The 20,798-nt window shown below is 43.3% G+C and overlaps 1 pseudogene; it reads right to left on the bottom strand.

Moving 5' to 3' along the window:
* The window catches only part of LOC147901493 (endoribonuclease Dicer homolog 3a-like), a 114,191-nt pseudogene extending 94,543 nt beyond the window's left edge, over positions 1–19,648 (bottom strand).
* Between the last annotated feature and the right edge of the window lie 1,150 nt (positions 19,649–20,798).

Genomic DNA, 20,798 nt, shown 5'->3' with positions numbered 1-20,798 from the left:
ACTCTACATCTTTATTGAGCACATGACAATTTTGGAATTAGAGTATTGCTCTTGGGACATTTTGAGGATTTTATCCTGATATTTGGAGCAGTTGTACCTTTGTTTACTGCCTATCCTCTCTGAACTTCATGACCAACCAAAGTGCCATCCTGATATCTGTTTATCATGACGCAATCTGAAGAAGGTTCCTATGTTTTTGCACTTGCCAATGATATCAGTTAGTTTTGATTTGAATGTATAGGTCAAATTTTATTAAGGTTCTTCTTCGATAACTCTGAGCTGAGATTCGTTGAGAAGAAAGCCATCATTTGCAACCAAGTTCAAGTATGGTCATCCTAAGGCTATTTCTGGAGCAGCATGCCAAGTTTGGTTGAAAAAGACAAAGTTGTGATTTATTTTTTAATGAAACACGATTCCCCCGTCATGCACCTATTTTGAATTTTCAGAGTTTTGTATTGGTTTGCATCAAGATTATTAATGCAATTTTCCCTCTCCTAGGAACTGTAAAACCTGAATCTTCTGTGGACTCTTCTGGCATAATATCATCCAAAGTCTCTGTGCGTTGTCTCTCCAAATATGCCATGCCATAATACTCGTCAGTATGGCATAATACCTGAGTATTACAGCATGGCATATTTGGAGAGCCAAAGCACAGAGACTTTGGATGGATTCCAAGTCCACCCTTCTTATACCTTGGCTAGTATATGGATAGACACTATACATACACCAATGGCCATTTGGGCGACCATGCAAGGGTCCTTGCGTGTAGTTCTGCTAGGAGAGCTATATTTTTCAGAGAATGGGGGGGCTCCCCTTTCTTCTTTGAGACTACTACAGGGTTGAGATGGCATTTTCAACCTCAACCTTGGTTGTTTTCTACCTCCTTTCGAGGAGTGTTTTCTCATGTTTTCTCATGCACCGCATGATGTATTGCTGACTTGAGTTTTTGCTCTTGCAGGTTTTGTTCATATTTAATAGAAGTCTTTATAGTGGGGGGAAAAAAACCCTGAATCTGGTCATGATTTAACATAAAAAACTCACAATTGAACTGATTGGTGAAAACTTTTTGGTTTTTGGAGTTGTTCTCTAAGTTAAGAGTACTTCACTTCTAGGGTTTTCACCCCCCTTTATGGTCCATCATCTATGAATACTGATGATAATGCTCCCCCTAAAATCTTGGAGAAAATATGAGCATGCCAAAAATGTGACAGTTTGATTACTGGGGCAGATAGGATTTTCTCCACAAGACTTGAGCATGGTTTGGTAGAAGTCTTCTTCAGCATCAAACAAACCTCTACAAAATATCCTTTTAAAGTTTCAATATTTGCTTGAAGATTTGCTGTTTTGCAGTGTTAGGATTAATGGGGTCTAATCTGGCACCTCAGCAAAGGGCTTTTTGAATCTGCAAATTGTCCTACCTGTAATTAACATCAATATACCAAGCCTGAAAATTTTGATGCACATCAGGTCTCAATTTTTTGAGATATGATATTTTTTAAAAGTTCAAAATTAGAAATGATATTTCTTGTACAGCAGTCAATATTCTAGATATGTATTAACGATTGCTCTAGAAGAGTAATGTCTTCAGTGAGCAATCCAAAATTTTGGGATTCTAGGAGACCAATCTTTCTATTGAATTATGCTACTTGCTCAATAGAAGACTTGAATCTGGGCATGCTCTAATTACATTGAACAAATACTTCCAAATTGCTTATTTAGATTGATGGGACCAAGAAAACAAAGAGAGACTTATAAAGATGAGAAAAGGTACCTTCAGGAAATGATGAGAGCAGTAAAACTTTGATTAGTTTGATTAAACAATATTGGGAGATCAAGCAAGAAGAGAAGTTGGAAGTTGAAAGAGCCTCCCTTGCCTGCTAAACTACACCCAGCTTCTCCCTATCAGCCCTTCCTGACTCAATCTTGTTTTTGCATGACCATGGTTACTCAACCTCCCCTCCTCTCTTCCACCCCCGACCCCCCCTCCTTCTAACAGCCCCTCCACCTTCCTCTCACCCCCCCGGACTTCCTAACCCACCTCTCAACCTCTCCCCTATCTTCCTAAACCTCTCTCAGCCCCTCCCACAGCCTCTTCCCTCAGCCCAGCCCTTATCTTCCTCTCATTCCGCCCCTCTCCTCTCAGCTTCCTTCTTTCAGTCTTGTATTTTGATGGACGGAGCTTTAGCGGTGTTTGAGTCGGCCCTTTTCTTTTGATTGAAAAATGGACACCAATTCATCTTTCACCCTTGATTAACAAATGGATACCAATTCAGCCAATCCTGAACCGCTTCCATTCACCCACGAGAACTGTTATATTATCAAAAGATGAGTTGCAATAGCTCAAAAAGCATCTAAAGCTTGAAAGCTCCACTAGTCCCATCCTTCCAAATCACAACGCCAGGGACTGGATGCTTTTGGCCTTACATAAAGACCTTTCTCCTCGCCCCCCTCGACTTTTGATTATTGGGGCGTGGATAGGACTAGATGTCACATCAAAACGTCCACAATGAGTGGTGGATGGGGACTTATATAGTCCCTCCACTGTTCCCACTAATTCTAGCTAAAGGGCTACTAAAATACCCCTTTTCTCCCTCATTAAGCCATCCCCTCCCATAGAATTTTTCCCTCGAAATTTACATATTGGCTGTTGCAAAAGGTGTAGCAAACAACAGCTAATGATCAGCCCGGTAGGAGATAGGGGTAGTCTTGGACAATGCTCTCTGGCTGCCAAGAGTTCTCATCCTCAAGGAGTCCCTTCCACCTGATGAGATACTCTATGTAGACCCTGTTTCGGAGTACGTGATCTCTGAAACCCATGATGCACTCTGGAACATAGAGGATGTGGCTCTCCTCATCCATAGGTGGCAACTCAGAAATCATCAATGAATGTCACAAAATATCTCTTGCCTGCATGTGTAGCCACATTGAATGCTCCACAAACATGAAATGTTCGAGTGCAAGTTTTTTTGTAGCTCTCACTACTCCATCCAAAGGGAAGGGCTGTCTATGCATGTTGCCCATAACACGTCCTCACAAAATCCATGTTTTGTACCCTGCACCATGTTATGTTTAGACAAGTATTGCAAGCTGCAAATATTTATGTGCCCAAACCGTGCATGCCAAAGAGATGTCGGATGAGTGACACTTGCTGCCATAGCTTGAGCGGAAATGGCTCAGCATCAAGTATATACACACCATTAGTGAATGTGCCTATAGCAACCACTGCCATATTTTTTATGGGATCCTTCTGCATTGCACATCCTGAAATTCGACGAGCATGCGTTGAGCAACTGCAAGTGTTGGCACGAAAATAAGATTCTCTTAAGTCCCCGCACATGCCACACATTGCAAATGAATTGTGCTTTGCCATTGGGCAACTGCACGGGAATATCACCAGTGCCAGATACCTCTTGCCTTGTATCATTGGCACATGTCACAAATCTGCCCACAGATGGAGAAAATTGTCCAAAACTCTCCCTGCAGGGAGTCATGTGTTTGGTAGCTCCACTGTCAATACACTAGGCATCCTGCACCGCAACCATGGCTTGATCACTAGTTGCATGTGTGTCATCAGCATCTTGCACTGCAACCATGAATTGACGACTTGTTGCATGTGCATCATGAGCATCCTTTGGCATCTCAGTGGCTGTTTTTTTGTTAGTGGCATTCCCCCCCTGCATAGCAGCTCTTCCTCAACACATAATCCTTGTCATCCTTGACAGTATGTCCTTGCTCAGAAGATAGCTGAATATCATCAAAACTTTTTAGCAACATTTGCCTTTCCTTTCTTGAGTGAATCAACATATTTTTTCTAACATTGGGAAGCTATGACCGGGCAGCCCATAGTAATGACAATTACCTTTAAAAGGTTTTGTATCAGATGAAGACTTGGCTGGATCTATTTTTGAGGCATTTCCCCCCTTTGGCTGCGATTTACCAGACACCTTTTGTGGCTGCTGTTGTGTAGCCTTGGCTGGCTTGTGATGCATTTTCTTTCCCTTACCTTTGTCTTGGACAGCATAAGCCTATTCAGAAGAGGCTGAACCTCTTGCAATGTTAAGAATACGCTGCTCTTCTTGCAACAACAGTCCTGCCACATCATCAAATGAGACAGGTGCAACCCGAAGAGTAATATTCAGGGAAATGACAAATATATGATACTAGGGAGCAAGACTATTCAATGTAATTGAAATCATCTTCCCCAAATTTTTCATCTATGGCTGCAAATTGATCACGCAGATCAGCCAATTGTATTTTCAGCTCCTTGAGCTGAGTTTCCAATGCCAACAATCTAGCCTCATTCTTGACATTTTACATACTGGCTAATTTATCCCATGCGTCCTTTCCCAATTTGCAAGATTTTAGAGTATGCATCACCACTTTCTTGACTGCATTCACTATCGCTGACATGGCTTGTCCATTGCGCTTATCAAAGTTATGCTCCTCCTTTGATGAGATAATAGAAGTAGTATTGGAGGAACCAGATGAATCTCCTTGCATAGGAGTTGCAAGCACATCAAGAGGATGAGTCTCCTCTCCCGTCATCACAATTTCCCAAATACCTTTGCCAATTAAAGCATGCTTCACCATGAATGCCCACATTGCATAATTCGTAGCATCTAACTTGTCAGACTTTGAAAAGTAAAAGAAATTCTCCTGTGGCATGATTGTGGAGAGACCTAAACAAATAGGAAATCGTATACCCAACTAGGAAGAATAATTTGTAGATGGCACTGGCAATCCAGCACTAGCAGTAGTTCACAGATGGCACTAGCAATCTAGCACTAGCGGTACACTTCAATCTGCTCTCCCTCACAGTGTGCAGGCAGATTCTTACAAAAGTTTCGTAGATAAAAGTGTTGCTACTATGTAACAAAGGAAGAAGAGATGTTGAAAGCATGTGAATATCCAGCCGCTTGCAAATCATCTTTCACCCATCACCTGTGCCGTCTCTCCTTACCAAGACTTTCGTAAGCAGCGCACTGTTTCCGTCACCTACGAGTTGTTTCACCCGTCACCTCACGTTGTTCTGAGGCAAGGCTTATGAGACTCTATTCGTCACTTCTCCAATGTGTGCACATCTTCCTTCCTCCATGCTCATAGCACCAGTCAATGCTTCAGAGGTTGAGCCTCGCATCAAGTATCTCTGTCACTTGCAATCTCAGCAAGTCTAGTACTCGACACCCCTCACCAAACTTGCTTTGATACCATATGTAGGAACACAACGTGAGAGAGAAAGAGCTAGACAGCAGCATGAGTATACATAGCAAGTATGAGAGAACCAAGAGCATGTACCGTGTGGATAAGGAATGAACACACTGAGTAACCATACATCTAGTGACCCCTGGGTATGTATATGACCCACAATGTCACATAACAAGAACAAGTCTAAATAAATGAAATAAATCTAGACTAACCTACATGTCCATACCAGTGACATAAAATTTCCTACAAGCCTAGTACACAGCCTCCTGTTGGTGCTTCCACTGGGGGCGCATGGGGCATAGTTACCTAGGAACGAGAATGTTCCAAAAATTTGGGTGCCGAAACAGGAACGTTCCGAGAAGGGGGGAATGGGGGAACAGGAACTGAAACGCCATGTCATACCCGACACATCATCATATGACATAAAACTACGCTAGAAAATGAAAGAAGCTAACTTTTTACAGCTTTAAGCTTTCTATATCAGCCCTAAAATATCCATTTAAAACTTTAAAAACAGCCCCCCCTTAAAAAAAGACGTTCAAGAGCCGTTCTGGTTCCGCCTTGCTTCCAGAAAGCATTCCAAACGTTTCTAATGTTCGAACACCATTCCATGGTAATTATGGTATGGGGCGCCCTAGACGCTTGGTACACTGGGCAGGATGGGATGGCACGCAGAATACTAGAGCATGGGTGGCATCGCAAACAATGATTATGCCACAGGCACGTGGAGGCTTGGGTATCATTGATCGAGAGATGCAGAGCAGCCCCAGATGCAGAGCCCTGGAAGCTTCTCCTCTAGCGAGGACTCTTTATGAACACTTCTCGCACAGATAGACAGTGGTAGTAGTCCCACAGGTGGATTTTTTGAACGGCTTCTCTCACAAGGAACCTTGAGGAGCCTCTTTAGGGTTTGGCAGCGGCTGGATGAGGGACTCGTCCGGGAGGAGTTCAAGAGGCAGCAGATCATATGGCAGCTAGAGGTCCAAGACTCCAGGGGCGTATGCTAGGCCAGCGGACGAACATTTTTTGGGCACAATGGGATAGTGGCCTTGGCCAGGTTCTTCAGGGCTTGGAGACAACTCACTAGGATGCAGAGACTAGGGTCTGGCTCTCTCTGTAAGAACATGAAGTCAAGTTGAGTGTGTATTAGTGTGTTCTACTAGGAGTTCTAGTAGATTCTTATGTGTGAGTGCCACGTGTCATATTGGGAGATATTCCATATACACTTTGGAATTCTAGTGTGTGTCTATCCTATATATGATTGTACTTGTGTGTCACATCAATGAGTCTACATCAAGCTTATCAATGTGAGCCTTTCCATTTTGGTCTATTACTCATTTGCATTTCCTTTCACTTTCATTATGTTTCCATTTGAGTATTCTCTTCTCTCTCCCTAGCCTACCCTCTCTCTCTCCCTCTCCCTCTCCACCATGTTCCTTCATGTGGTATCAGAGACATCCTTACTCCTCCCTTTCTTTCTCCCTCCATCCTTCCTTCTCCTAGTCTATTCCCTCTTGCTCCTTGCTCTTCCAAGGGATTGAGGTGCGAGAGGCCAAGAAAGAGGACCTACTCTCCCTCTTTTCCCTTGGAAGGCAGCCCTTCTTCCTTCACTCTTAGCCTCTCCATAAGTTGCAGATTTTGCTGGACATTGGAGCTGATTCATGGAGTTGGAGATGCTGTGGATTTTGTTGTGCCATCAGCCTCGAGCTTGCTGCACATTTGTGCTTAGATTTGGAGCAACTTGGTCACCATTATTGTAAGCATCGGTTGGCGTCTTCGTAGAGGAAACGATAGCTCTTTTTTGCTCAAAGACAGCTCGTTTTTGTTGTTTGGGGAGCGTTTTTGTAAAGGAAATAGTTGCTTGCTATTGTGGAGACGTTTCTACCACTATTCTACCTAAAACCAACCTCATTTGGAGCCTTAAAGGAAGGTGTGTGGAAGGTGGTTAGTGGCAATAGTGTAGAAGAGGTATGTATTGCATGCCCTTCAATGCATTTAGTTTGACTTTTTAGAAGAGGCGCATATTGCCCATAATTAGATTGGATTCTATGATCTAAGGGTTGCCACATATGGCGCCATGGTCTCATGTGAACCATTTGATCAAGAGTTGATCTCGGAGGTTCACATTAAAAAATCTTGTGTACCATGTGCATTCAAAAGGAAGTGTAGTTTAATTCACCTTTTGGAAAAAATTTAACAAGATTACAATAACAGTAGGGGTTTTTTAATTCAAATTTAGAAAAAATCCCATTAGTTCACAAGAAACCTGAGGCTTATGAAAAGAAAATTCAAACATGGGAAACTCTCAATGATTGATAGAGGTCTTTCTATCATTGGTTTGGGTTTGTCTGATGATGTTATTCATCACTTGGATTTTGATGACACTGCACATGAATTGTGGGACAAGCTAGAGTGCTTATTTGACAACAAAATTATCAATTCCAAAGTATTTCTTAGACAAGAATTCTGCAAGCTCCATATGAAGCATGAAGATTCTCTTAATGCTCATTTGAATCATATGAAATCCCTCATCACCTGACTTGTTGCTTTGAAGGCCCTTGTTGGGGAAGATGCTGTCCTCCTTTTCAGCATTGAGGATATTCCTCAATATCGTGATATCATATCAAGGCTTCGTGTAGCACATGATATGTCCTTTAATGAAATGATTGCAATGCTTCTCGATCATGAACGAAGGCACAAGGATGTCCATGAGGAGCACGCATTATATTCCAAGGGTAAGAAGCCATTCAAAACTTTCAAATGTACTTAATATAAGAAGCTTGGCCATACAGAGAACCGTTGTTTTCAGAAGCTTTCCAAACAACAATCCAGGGAGCATGCTAACTTGGCTACAGATGCCACTAGTGAAGAAGAAGAAGATAACACTCCTACACCATCTTTTGCTCTCACTGCTCATCTCCGAAATCTATCCTTCCCTCAAAAGGTAGACGAGGATGATGAATATGTCTTCTAAAATACGTCCATGAGCTTGATGTATATGGATACTCTGCCCTGGGTAGTCCCCAAAAAATTAAATGTAATAATCTCTTTGAGTCAATAAAGGTTCTCAACCTTGGATAGTCCTCCTAAAATGATGTTTTGCTATTTATGGTGTGTGGCTCCATGTCACCCTGTTTTGAAGCCAGGAAGGGGATGTATTGTGGGAGCCAATTATTGGCATTGATAGGGTCTCTTTATTAGGCCCGGCAGAGTTGGAGGATGTTGGTGTACTCCTAGAACCTATGATCTGGTCATGTAGCCATGCTAAGACATGAGCCTCTGAGTCATGAGTCTCAAGCCATGAGAGTGCTTGGATCAACCTTCGAACATGTTCAGACTTTAGCCTCTGAGTTACTTAGGGTGCATAGATTAGTAGTGTGTCATTGTCAGGTTCTGTTCTTGGTTCCATTCTAGTAGTCCCTCACCTTTCCTTCATGGGGGGGTGTTAGAACATGAAGTCAAGTTGAGTGTGTTTTAGTGTGTTCTACTAGGAGTTCTAGTAGAGTCTTATGTGTGAGTGCCACGTGTCATATTGGGAGATATCCCATATACACTTTGGTATTCTGGTTGTTAGGAAATGGAGTCAAGATGAGTCAGTTTTGTATGTTCTAGTGAGTTCTAGTCTAGTGTGTCCTATGGATGCCACGTATCACATTGGGAGTTATCCCATATGCATTATTGTTCATATGTGTGTGTCTCCTATATAAGAGCTATACTTATCTATGTCAAATCAATTAAGTATCAAGGTATAAGCTCTTTGGTCTACATGTGAGTACTTTCATTTTGTTGCTTAGTCATTTCATTATGTCTCTCTTTGAGTATCACTATCTCTCTCCCTAGCCTACCCTCTCTCTCTCTCTTCTTCTCCACCATGTGTCTCCATCTGGTATCAAAGCCTTCTTTCCACTTTCCCCTTCTTCTTGCTCTACCTAGAGGATGAGAGAAGCCTGCAAATGGAAGCTCCCCTCTCCTCCAAGGTAAAGCCTCCCTTCCCTTAGCCTCACCTTCGGGAGCTGTTGGAGCTACATCAGCCGTTCCGTTAGCCTCGCCATGGTTCCTCGCCATCAACTACCCCTTCACCTCCAAATGCCTTGCCAACAGCTGCTTCTTTAGCCTTGCCATCAGCTGCAAACCATGCTGTACAACCTGTTGTACGACCAGTCATACGGACTGTACGGTCTGGTACACCGTACAAGTTTGCCTGCTAGTCTGCCGTACAGGCCCATACCAGCCGTTGCATCTACTCGTATGATTGCTTGTACGACCTATCGTACAACTTGACCCGCCTACCTTACATCTGTTTGTACGTACGACTAACCAATTGCAGCTCAACTGCCCTCGCTGTTGCATCTGTTTTAGCCTACATCTACCTCAGGATACACTTCAAGAATCTGCACTTGATTCTGCCATAGATTGCCTCTGCTACCGTCTTCATTCGGGCTCCCATTGGTGGTCACGAAGTTGAGCTGAGCTGCCCTCACTTTGCTCCCAATTCGCAGGTAACCCTGATTCGTTGGTACCCACGATTTTCAGAGCCTTAGACCAGCCCCTCCATTTGCTGGTTATTCTTTTCAACCTGCTGCCTTATTGGTATGAGGCCAATGGATAACAAATTGCTTCATCATCTTGACCTCAATGCTTCAGCCACAGAGATCAAAGCCAAGCTCGAGAATCTTTACGCTACATCTATTGGACCTGACCAACAAGCTTTATCTATTCTATTGCATGATCTATCATTCTATGAAGTAATAGATAATGGTTAGTAATGTTTGAGTACTCTATCCTGGGTTGTTTCTAAAATATGAATGAAATAAATTATGTGTGTGAGTCAATAAAGGTCCTCTACCTTGGATAGTCCTCCTAAAATGATGTATTGCTTTTATATTTATGATGTGTGGCTCCATGTCCCTAATTAGTCCCTAGAGCCAAGAGGGGGATGTACTGTGGGAGCCATGTATTGGCTTTGATAGGTCTATTTATCAGGCCTGACATGTGAGTTCCAGGATGTTGGTGCAATGGTCTCCTAGACCTATGAATTGGTCATGCATCCATGTATGATGAGGCTCTAAGCCATGCTGGGTGAGCCTCTGAGTCTATACCATGCTCACTAGCCTTTGAGCCATGCTCACTTGCCTCTAAGTTAGCATGGGAGCCATGTCTAGTTCTAGAGTGTCATTGCACAGCCCGACGACTGTCATTGTCATGTTCTATTCTTGGTTCCATTCCAATAGTCACTCACCTTTCCTCCATGGGAGGGTGTTAGGAAATGGAGTCAAGATGAGTCAATTGTTATGTTCTAGTGAGTTCTAATGTGAGTTTTAGTCTAGTGTGTCCTATGGATGCCACGTGTCACATTGGGAGTTATCCCATATGCATTGGTGTTCATATGTGTGTGTGTGCTCTATATAAGTGCTGTACTTGTCTAGTGTCAAATCAATCAAGGTACAAACTCTTTGGTCTACATGTGAGTACTTTCATTTTGTTCATTGCTTAGTCATTTCATTTCCATTCATTGTGTCTCTCTCTGAGTATCACCCTCTCTCTCCCTAGCCTACCCTCTCTCTCTCTTCTTCTCCACCATGTGCCTTCACTAGTGTGTGTCTATCCTATATATGATTGTACTTATGTGTCACATCAACACACATCAAGGAGTCTATATCAAGCTTATCAATGTGAGTCTTTCCATTTTGGTCTATTGCTCATTTCCATTTCCTTTCACTTTCATTATGTTTTCATTTGAGTATTATCTTCCCTCTCCCTAGCCTACCCTCTCTCTCTCTTCCTCTCCTTCTCCCTCTCCACCATGTTCCTTCACTCGAGTTGGAGGTTCCTCGAGAGGTTGTCTCCCCCTTCTAGCCTCGTCTTGCATGAGACTACGAAAGATCTCCTATTTCTTTTGGTAGCTAGCTCATGGGAGATTGCCCATCGGCCCTTGGCTAGAGCAAATGCGGGTAGATGGCAGATGCTTCTGCTGCACAAAGGGAGTTCTGGAGACGATTCCGCCTTGCCTGTGGGGATGTCTTTCAGCTCAAAGGACCTAGCTAGCGGCCTTCAGGATAGTGGCTCACACGTGTGGATGCAACAAGACTTCACATGGGGGATGGTCGCATGGCTTATGGAGGGAGGGCATGCCTTCTCAATTGACCTAGTCTCACCAGCATAGAGGGCCCATGGCCGACACGTCTTTTGAATGAAGATGTACAACGCATCGCTGCCTTCTCGTGTTTGCACAAGGCCCTCCCCAGAGGACAGTGTTTGATGAGACGGCGTCCAACATTACTACCCGGAACATTTGGGTCACACAGTGTAGCTAGGTGATGGGAGGACAACATATCACTCCGACTACTACCCTCGTGGCTTTCTGGCAGAACATCATATTTACCTTGCGCGTCATTTGGGAGCACGGGTACTCCTAGATCGAGAGCAACTATCGAGAGATGGGAGCGTTTCTACAAGGCCTGGCTGTAGGAGTTTTCTACACCCTTTCTGTAGGGGAAATCGGCTCGATGTATAGACCACCACCCTGGCTGTTAGTCCTTGCTCCGGAGATTCCCTAGGCAAGTGAGCTGGGATCTCTGGACTCTCTTCTGACAGCTGGGTTCTTTCCCTTGTATTACCATCTTAGCTCCTCATGGAAGCTGATTTCTATGGACTAATAGAAGTTTCTTCTTTTTTTATTTTTTTACAGGAATACACTGAGCCTTTTTATTTTCCCACCAAAGTTTTGATGGTTATGATAGTTCCTGTTCACATGATAGACTGCATGATGATCTCTATGAGGTTTGCAATTCTTTTTCCAGAGACTCTAAAGGAGTCTATGGCAAAGAAATGGAATGCTTCCCCTCATAGCTATGGTTATGGTTATGGTTATGGTTATGGAATGCTTCCCCTCATGGTTATGATGATATACTTGAATGTACTACTTGAATGGAGTGCAATTCTATGAGCCCCCAATGGGTGTGTGTGAAGAAAAGAATCCTCCATGGAGAAGCTCTCCTGGCAGTAGTTGCCACGAGGAACCCTAGATGCTGCTCTAGGTGGCCCATGAGAGTATGTACAATTTCATGCCAAATGATACAAAGAGATTGATCACCCTTTCATTTTAACTTTGGAGATCAGTCTATCTTAGGCCTTAGTCTTTAGTAGATTATCTCATAATCCTCTCTCATGCAGCCCATGATATAAAATTATTAAATAGTAACAACAGTGTTTTGGAATCAGTGGAATCAGACCCCATAGAGCAATCTCCCTCTCAAAAGGCAGAAGAGAAATAAAAGCATGAAATCTCCACCAAGTTTGAAGATGATGTGATTGCAACAGACTACAATTAAAGGGACTAAGCAATTGGAAACTATCAGACATTCAGTACAATCGGTAGTGATGTGAAATTGGGGGAGAAACAGTCAAACAAATACTCACATGCTTTAGAAACAAAGTCATAGAAGAAGGAATCCTTAATGAATGGCAAGTTGAAAAAAGGTTTCAGTCTCTAAGTGAGAAAAAGATATAAAATTTACAAAACAATCAAATCACCACCTGACCATAAGGTAATGGATTCTGAGCACCATCTGAAGCCCGTTTCAAAGCAAGAAAATTGAACAGCTGAGCATAAAATAATGGGGTCAATGCACCATCTCAAGCAGGTTGACGGTAGTGTAACAATAAGAACTCCGCTTAAAGGGCCAAGGGTGAAAGCAATGCATTGTACTGGCTTTTGGTATTTAACACTACCTCCAAGAATCTTTAAGGAAAAGATAGCTAGAAGAATTGACAGAAGCCATGCTAAGTAGTTTTGGCTAGGAATTTGGTAAATGGATAAACCTTAATTTAAAACTTGTGGCAGGGACATTGAAGTTAAACGAGGGTATCCTCTATTGACAAGATAAAAAGAGAAGAGTCTTCTCATTGGATAAGGGGTCGAATTTCTGGATATGCCCTTCTTTTGCAATCCTCTTTGCAAAGGAGGAATGTGGATTACAAAGACAGCTGATGCCTTGAGTAGATTTTGCCGGTTCTCCAGCATCCGGGTAAACATCACTGAGACAAAGATTATGATCCTTGGGATTTGAAATGAATGAAATCTCCCTTGCATTTGAGGGAAAGAACTAGAAGTAGTTTCTTTATACACGAACTAGGCCTGTCATTTGAAGACAATTAGTTGTAATGCAAGTGTGGAAAAGAGAGCAATAGGTACTCTTTTTACCTTCCACAACAACTGTAAAAAGTGAGACCTATAAACCTAGGACATAAGATTGTTTTCATAACCCACATTGAAGCCAACAGACAGTCATAGTATCCTAGAAATCAAGGTCAAAGAGAACAAAGAAGCACATGGGGTATGATGTAGAAGACAAAATAAAATTACTACAACCAATTATTATGCACATTACAGAGTTCATAAAGATGCTTGCCCAGGAGGAAGTAGAAGGAGATAGCGCAAATGAAGAATGCCCATGATAACACCATTCAAATATCGAGAAAGAGTGAAGGTGGTGGTGGATTTTGTCAATACTCACCCCACAAGAATGGAAATTAATTTGCCTTGCAATTTTACTGAAGCTCAAAATACAAAATTATCCTAGAGCGTAGATTTAAAAAGATGAAAGGTGAAGCATGAGAAATCTGGCATGCTTAGTTACTGATAGTAATGGTTTTGATATCTTTCCAAATAAATCTAACTTTCCTCTTTAGGACAATGAGCATGTTACTTCATTAATATGGATAAATATAAGGAGGCGTCAAGTGTCTTTTTAATGTTTTGTCAAGTAGAATTGGAAAAGATTATTATTTGGTTTTATAAAGAGGAGAAAGACAGTTGAAAAATTAAAGGGTCTGTTAGACTAAAGAGAACTGGATACAAGATTGATATCTGAGACCATTAAAAAGCAAGTATTGAGACACACCATGGTGTCTTTGTGGAAGGATGCATGTAGTAAATCGTATCAGTCTACAAGAGGCCATGGAAGATCAATATTGAGGAGCCAATTGAACATTTGTTTATCTGTGTCAGGTATCTATATGTTTTCGGTCCAAGGCCATTGTATGGGGTCCTCTATTCATTGTCTGGGCAACCAAAGCCATTGGTTGATGGAGGATATCTCGATGGACAATGGCTCTGGGGAAGGTTGGCATTGTTAGGGATGAAATCAATGATAGGATGTTACTTGGTGGTTAGCCTAGGTAGCCTACACATGCCCTTCTCTCCTCTATGGGCATCAAGAAATAGCTCGTCGTCTAGCAAACCTAGTTGTCACTTGTGTCGTCTGTCTCCTCAAGTTAGAGAGTAGAGTGTCACCATTTGGGACTCCTCCTAAGAAACTAAAAGAATAAATCTTAAACAGGAATTGATTTTGGCCAAAGAAAGTTAAAGTGGTTAACCAAGAATAAGTATTATTGTTTTACTTTTGCGTTACATTAGTAAAAGAGAATTGTGGGGACGCCCACAAGGGACTAGAAATAGTCCAAGAACTAGAATGCATGCATTAGACTAACCTTTAATGGGTTAAAGTGTTGGATTTTGGATGTGTAGGTCGAAGAAGGGTGCAAAAAGGGCTCCAAAGCCAAGGGAAACCGCCCAAAAGCGGGATCTAAGAGACAAAAAGCACCAGGAGGAGGTGGCGCCCGCACATGTAGGGCCCCACAGGGCTAAAAGCCAGCGAAATAGCCTAAAAGCCAAGATTTTGGCCCAAAAAGCATGGGAATCAGCTTTTAGAAGCTCTAGAAAGCTAAAAGTGTAAAAGCCTAGTGTTTTGGGAAAGAAAGTCTAAAATTAGGCAAAATAAAGCTAGCCCCAGCTTTTTTAGAAAGCTCTGCTTTTGGGTTGGGGCCAAGCCTATAAAAGAAGAGCCTTTGAGCTCTAGAATCATTAAGAGTTGTACTCAGCCAAGCTCTTGTGAGAGCCAGTTGTACAAAAGTCTATTTCTATTGCAATAAAGACCTTCGGGGGGTCCATCCCTTTTTCCTGGGCCCTAGTGCAGTGTGATGCTTCTTCCCCTATTCTTCCAGCACTCTTTCTTGAAGGCGACTATGTCCTCATAGCTTCTTCCTGTAATCCAAGCAATCCCAACTCCAAGCTTCTTCCCCAGATGATTGCAATTTGTCCCAAAGTATTCCTGTTGTGATTAAGATTCAATTGCTGGCTTCCAGGAGCTGCCCTAGTGCTGTGATTTCATGCCAGGTGACCTTGTTTGCTGCGACTTGTGCTTTTGGCTGTGTGCTACGCCCGGAGGTGCCCAAGAAATATTCCTAGAATACCTAGAGACCACAACGATTTGATTGGGAAGGTGATCCTTTGCTGCCCTTTGCTGTCCAGCCAGTCCAAAGCATCCATAGTTGCTGAAATATTGTTCTCAAAGTGGACTTTTGAGGTGTAGTCCCGGTTTTAGTTGTGAAATTGCCCGACAGCCACTTTACCATAACCCCCTAGTTCGGTACCAAGGATCTTCCCTTGGTACAGAACTTAGGACTCCCTTGGCCAAATGGCATGCTCAGGCGGTTGTGACAGTCGGAGATTGGTTTAGGGAAGGTGTAGAGATTATCTTCACTCTCGCTTCCATTTGGGCAGAGATTATCTTCACTCTCGCTTCCATTTGGGTAGAGATTATCTTCACTCTTAGGAGTCAGCGGGAGAGGTGTACAGGCACTTCTTTGGCAGCTCGTGGGAGACTTCTATCCTTCATGAGGACATGGGACTGCTCTTTATTTTTTCACTTGACCCCTTTTGGGATGTCGTGGCATTTTAGACCACCTCCATGGCTTTTTTGCCACATCGTTGAGGCTAGGGATAGAGTACTTCTCTCCCACCTGTTGTATGATTTGTTTTGAATGGAATATATCACTCTTTGTTTTAAAAAAAGACACACCTAAACGAAATACTGTTTGCAAATATGCCAGACAGGTGAGATAGAAGATGAAGCCCACGTGCTCTTCCCTTGTTAAGCATATCCACACATCAGGAAGAAGCATAGCATTCATGCCATAACACCTACCAATTTGCATAACTGTCTTACACAGCCCACCAAGATAGTTCTCTAAAGGATCTGATGGACCAGTGAAGAAGGTTTTGAATACGGCACAAAATTTGGTCAGACTTGCTTTAGGCATTGACACCTGGCCATGCAAATCTCCTTATGTATGAATCTTTATTAGTATCTATGAGAGCTATCTACAGAGCTGCAATCGATGATAAGTGATGATGGAGTATTACTTCTGATCAATATATATTGTTGGGTCTTCAAGGGACAATGTGAAATTGCATGATCTCTCTCTCTCTCTCTCTCTCTCTCTCTCTCTCTCAAAATCTCTTGCAAAATGCCATCACCCTAGATAGCCTCCCCTGATACTGGGAGCTCCTGGATCCATGGGGCCCTCTCCTTGTGTTAAAATGTAACGGTCAATGCCGGAACCGTGAGCCCCCATATGAGGAGGAAAGGGGGCTTGACATGATGGATGTAGAAGGTGGCATGAGGGCAAATGATATTGGTGCCACATGGGCACATGTAGGTGGACGGAATGGAGCTGCCATGTGGGCATCAAGCAGGCTGCCACATGGGCAGCACACTGTTGTCTTTCTTAGGTTTCTCTTAGGCCAGCCACATGGACCACCCAGGGCAGCACATATGGCTGGCAATAGGCCCTGGTTAAGCGCTGGCCTGGGCCCTGGTTTAGGGCAGATAAATTGCCAGGAACAGGAGCAATAAAGGTGCCCAGCAGATGGGCCAGAATGGGACTGGGCAGTGCCTTAGATAGGCTTGCTGCCAGCCATACAGGCAGGTCGGCAGACTGAGGGTCAGTTGGCGAGATCTTGTCTGCTGAGCCCTAGTTCCCCGTTGGACAGATTAAGAGTCTTGCAGCATTTGAAAGGGCCCCTTGAGGGCATCCAAAGCAGTTCTAGTAGTGAGCCTTCTTTGGCACTCCAGTGTACAGACCAACAAAGGTTGGAGAGCAACTGGGAAGAGTGTGAGTGCAGCAGCAAGGACTTAACACATGAGCAGCCAGTGAAGCCTACGATGGGACATGGAATTTCATGAGAAGCTACAGTAGGTGGTACGGCAGCATATAGTGCCATTTTAGGTGCCTACCGCAGTGTTGGTAGTTTTTGGGTAGGGTACTTGGATCTACACACATATTTATATTTTCCCTTGGCTATACATCTCAGTACTTTCTCCTAGCTTTGAAGAGTCTTCCATCTACTTGTGTGCACTATTAAAACGAGATTAGGTGGTGGTAGTATTCTAGCATATCTTTAACCTATTAACCACGGACACCCAAAAAAAAAAGAGAGGACACGTGGCAGCTTGGAGGAGAAGAGCCTGCCACGTGTCACAAAGAAGGAGCTCTTGGATGGAGGCTTGGAGGGGGGAGGAGGTGGAAAGACAAGAGGTAGGCTTTGGGGAGGAGGTGGAAAGACAAGAGGCAACTTCAGGGACGAGGAGGAGATAGAAGGTCAATGGAATGTAAGAGATGGAAGGTCACCTTCGGGAGGAAGGAGGAGATGGAAGGTTAATGGAATGAAAGGAGGAGATGGAAGGTGAAAGGAGGAGATGAAAGGTCTCAGAGCCATGGGTTAAGCCAAATTTTCAAAATCCAATCCAAGTATGCAAGGTGAATTGATTAGCAATTTAAGAATCAAAGATCCACCTTCAGATGGGGAGTGGTTGAGGATGGTCATGCATCTTTGCCCGTGCATAGCACAGGTTCAATACTCGTCTTCCCAATTAGATGACTTCGTTCATCGTTGGTGATGCAAGGTCATTACTTCTCTACATGGTCTAGTTCACTTTCAATAACGCCAAAATGGAAGCTTCTTCATGGTCTTTGTCGTTCCCATTATGAAGTTTCAGTATGGCATCTTATTTTTCTTTCATCGAGAGTAGAGGTAGAGGTAGGAGCTAGGCTTAGGAATGATGGAGAGATCTAAGGAATGACTCTGAAGGATTTTGCTGAAAATTCTGGAGGACAAGTTACACTTCACATATCACAGGCCTAAACAGTTAGGCTGAGCACAAGGTTTGTGATTCGTCAGGTCTGGGAGAAGCTCCCTCTATTTGCAGTGGATTAGCAGCCTAGAGGTTAGATGTCCTTAGTCTTTTTTGGAAAGAGTTTGTGTACCAAGGATTCATGCCAGCTCTTTCAAGGGCTGCACTCCCTATAGGAGGTTTCTTGGAGGACCTAGTGGACTTTTTTGGATTGGCTTCATGGTTATTGCCAGCAGACGCACACTAGGTCGTGTTGGACGTGGATCTGGTATAGATCTCATGAGGTTACGGGCAGGACTCACGCGTACATGATCAAACTGTATGGTGAAAGTAAAGGTATGCATGATAAACTCAAAACTGTGTCATACTGCACCTTCCCTGATCAGAACAATGTATTGCTTTCCTTTAGCAAGCAGAAGAAGCAATTAAACTATCCCTTCTACCATTTCATGCATTGCATTGTAAGTCTTGTAAGCCATGTTGATGTTCATAACCCCCGCTCTCGTGCTCCCTCCCTTTGTCCCATGACCACACCCCCACACATAGAGTATGTGCCCGCATGGGTGCGTGCACCCATGTGCGCACACATTCACATTTCTCTTCCGTTGTATATGCTGGATGAATGTTTTGACAAGATGTAAGTTAAAATGTGTGACTATGCCTGAACGTGTAATAACACATACTTATGAGCCGTTGCCTAACTGACCTCCGTCACACAGCAATGAATATTGAGCTGATGATTTTTTTCCTTATCCCGTTTTCATAGTGCTAAAATTAAGCACCCTAACTCCTTGGTTTGACAGCTATACTCACTCAGCTTTTTTAACCATTATGTCGTGTGCACGTGTGTAGCTATATTGCATTGTAGACTAGCATGCATCTTCCGATATTGAGCATTTATCGGGCGAAAAGAGGCACATAGCCCAAAGCCCAAAGCATGTTAGATAACATACTCTTTGGGATGTTAACATGGAACATGGGTATGCACAGCTATTAATACTATCTAAGGTGGGAGGATCTGTCTCTAAGTTTGTAAGATGTAAATCTCATAACATGGGCTGTGGGGATAAAATGTATGTCCATGTTATGAGGGAAAATACTCTAATGCAATGAATGAAATGTCAACATTTGAACTATTTTGACGCATTGCCTCCCAAAATATTTAGTTATATCGAATTTTCAGACCTACGAGCAACTGTAATATGACTCTCCGGTAGAGGCTGCTCTACGCCTTTCTCGACAGCTGATCCAATATTTTTCGGAACCTGTTTCCCCTCCCTCAACTTCTTTTGAGCTTTTTTGGGTGCATCCGATTTGGGCTTCTTGTTTCTATGCTTCGGCTGCGTTACGATTAGAGGATCTTCAGCGTCATAGACTCCTTTCGAAAACGCTGTCGACTCTTCGTTGCGTTCTGAGCTTCGCAATTCAAATTCACATTCATCGCTCTTGCGCTTAAAACAACTCATCGTGACTGATGCCGAGTCTCTTCTTCTCAGATGCCAGTGACTCGATGTAGCGTGTATTCCAACTTTCTCTCGGAGAGATACACAAGTAAGTTGCAACTACTGAGGCTTCATGGGACATGATGTAGAGGACTGAGTAAATGAGCGTCGTCCCTTTGCTAGTTGAGAAGGCTTGTATCTTTCGTAATACAACCATTCGATACGCCAGGGGATGCTTTTAGAGAGGCATCTTTGTGAGACGACGCCGGCCAACTTTTAAGCCTCACTTTCACCGCGCCATGATGTTGATTTGCACCTTCCACTGTGTAAACTCGCTGCACACACTAGAGTACGTCTGCCACACAGTCGAGACTTGTACACTCTCTCTGTCTCTCTCTCTCTCTCTCTGTGGCTAGGTACACGCTGCGACGCCAAAACGTTCCATCTGCTACTTTCAGCTCTGACTCCTGATCTTCTCCTGGACGCCGCACATTCAGATGATTCTCCGCAATCAATTTTCTAGAACTACACGAAAACGTCTTCCGTTACCCGTTAGCCTCCGTCATCTTTCTTCCTCTCCACACACAGAAATGACTCCTTGCACCAGCCAAATCACGTGAACTCTCTCTGTGGCTATGCACACGCTGCAAGACGTTCCATCTGCTCCTTTCAGCTCTGCTCCTGATCTGATGATTCTCCGCAATCATTTTTTAGAGCTACAAGAGAAGTTCTTTGGGTATCCGTTAGCCTCCGTCACCTCTCTTCCTCTACAGTCTACACACAAAAATGTCTGGCAACTCTATCAGCCAAATCACGTGAACTCTCTAGCAGGCCTACAGCACGTTTACGTGACACCCACTCCCGGTCTCTCTCTTTCACACACACACACAAACACACACGCCATCGGAGCTCGTGCCTTCGGCTCCTATTCCTATAATTCAAAATACTTTGTAAGAAAATTGAGCCAAAGTCTCACTTGTGTGTGTTCTTGTTTGGTCTTAGGCTACACTGAAGATTTAGTTGATGATGTTAGGCATCTTTCATATTCATGAAAAATATTTGACCATGTGCTCCACTCCCTTTCCCTACCTACCCTACCTCTACCTAATGGCTCTCACCAATGACTCTATTAGTTTGCTATCTACCCAATCTAAAGGCTCTTAATCTCAACATA

Source organism: Dipteris shenzhenensis, chromosome 5 (genome assembly GCF_047967505.1).
Source record: "Dipteris shenzhenensis isolate YYH24624 ecotype China chromosome 5, Dip_SZ_1.0, whole genome shotgun sequence".
In the NCBI taxonomy this organism is placed as follows: domain Eukaryota; kingdom Viridiplantae; phylum Streptophyta; class Polypodiopsida; order Gleicheniales; family Dipteridaceae; genus Dipteris; species Dipteris shenzhenensis.
Note: the sequence above shows the minus strand (reverse complement) of the source record. Positions and strands in the feature narration are given on the sequence as shown.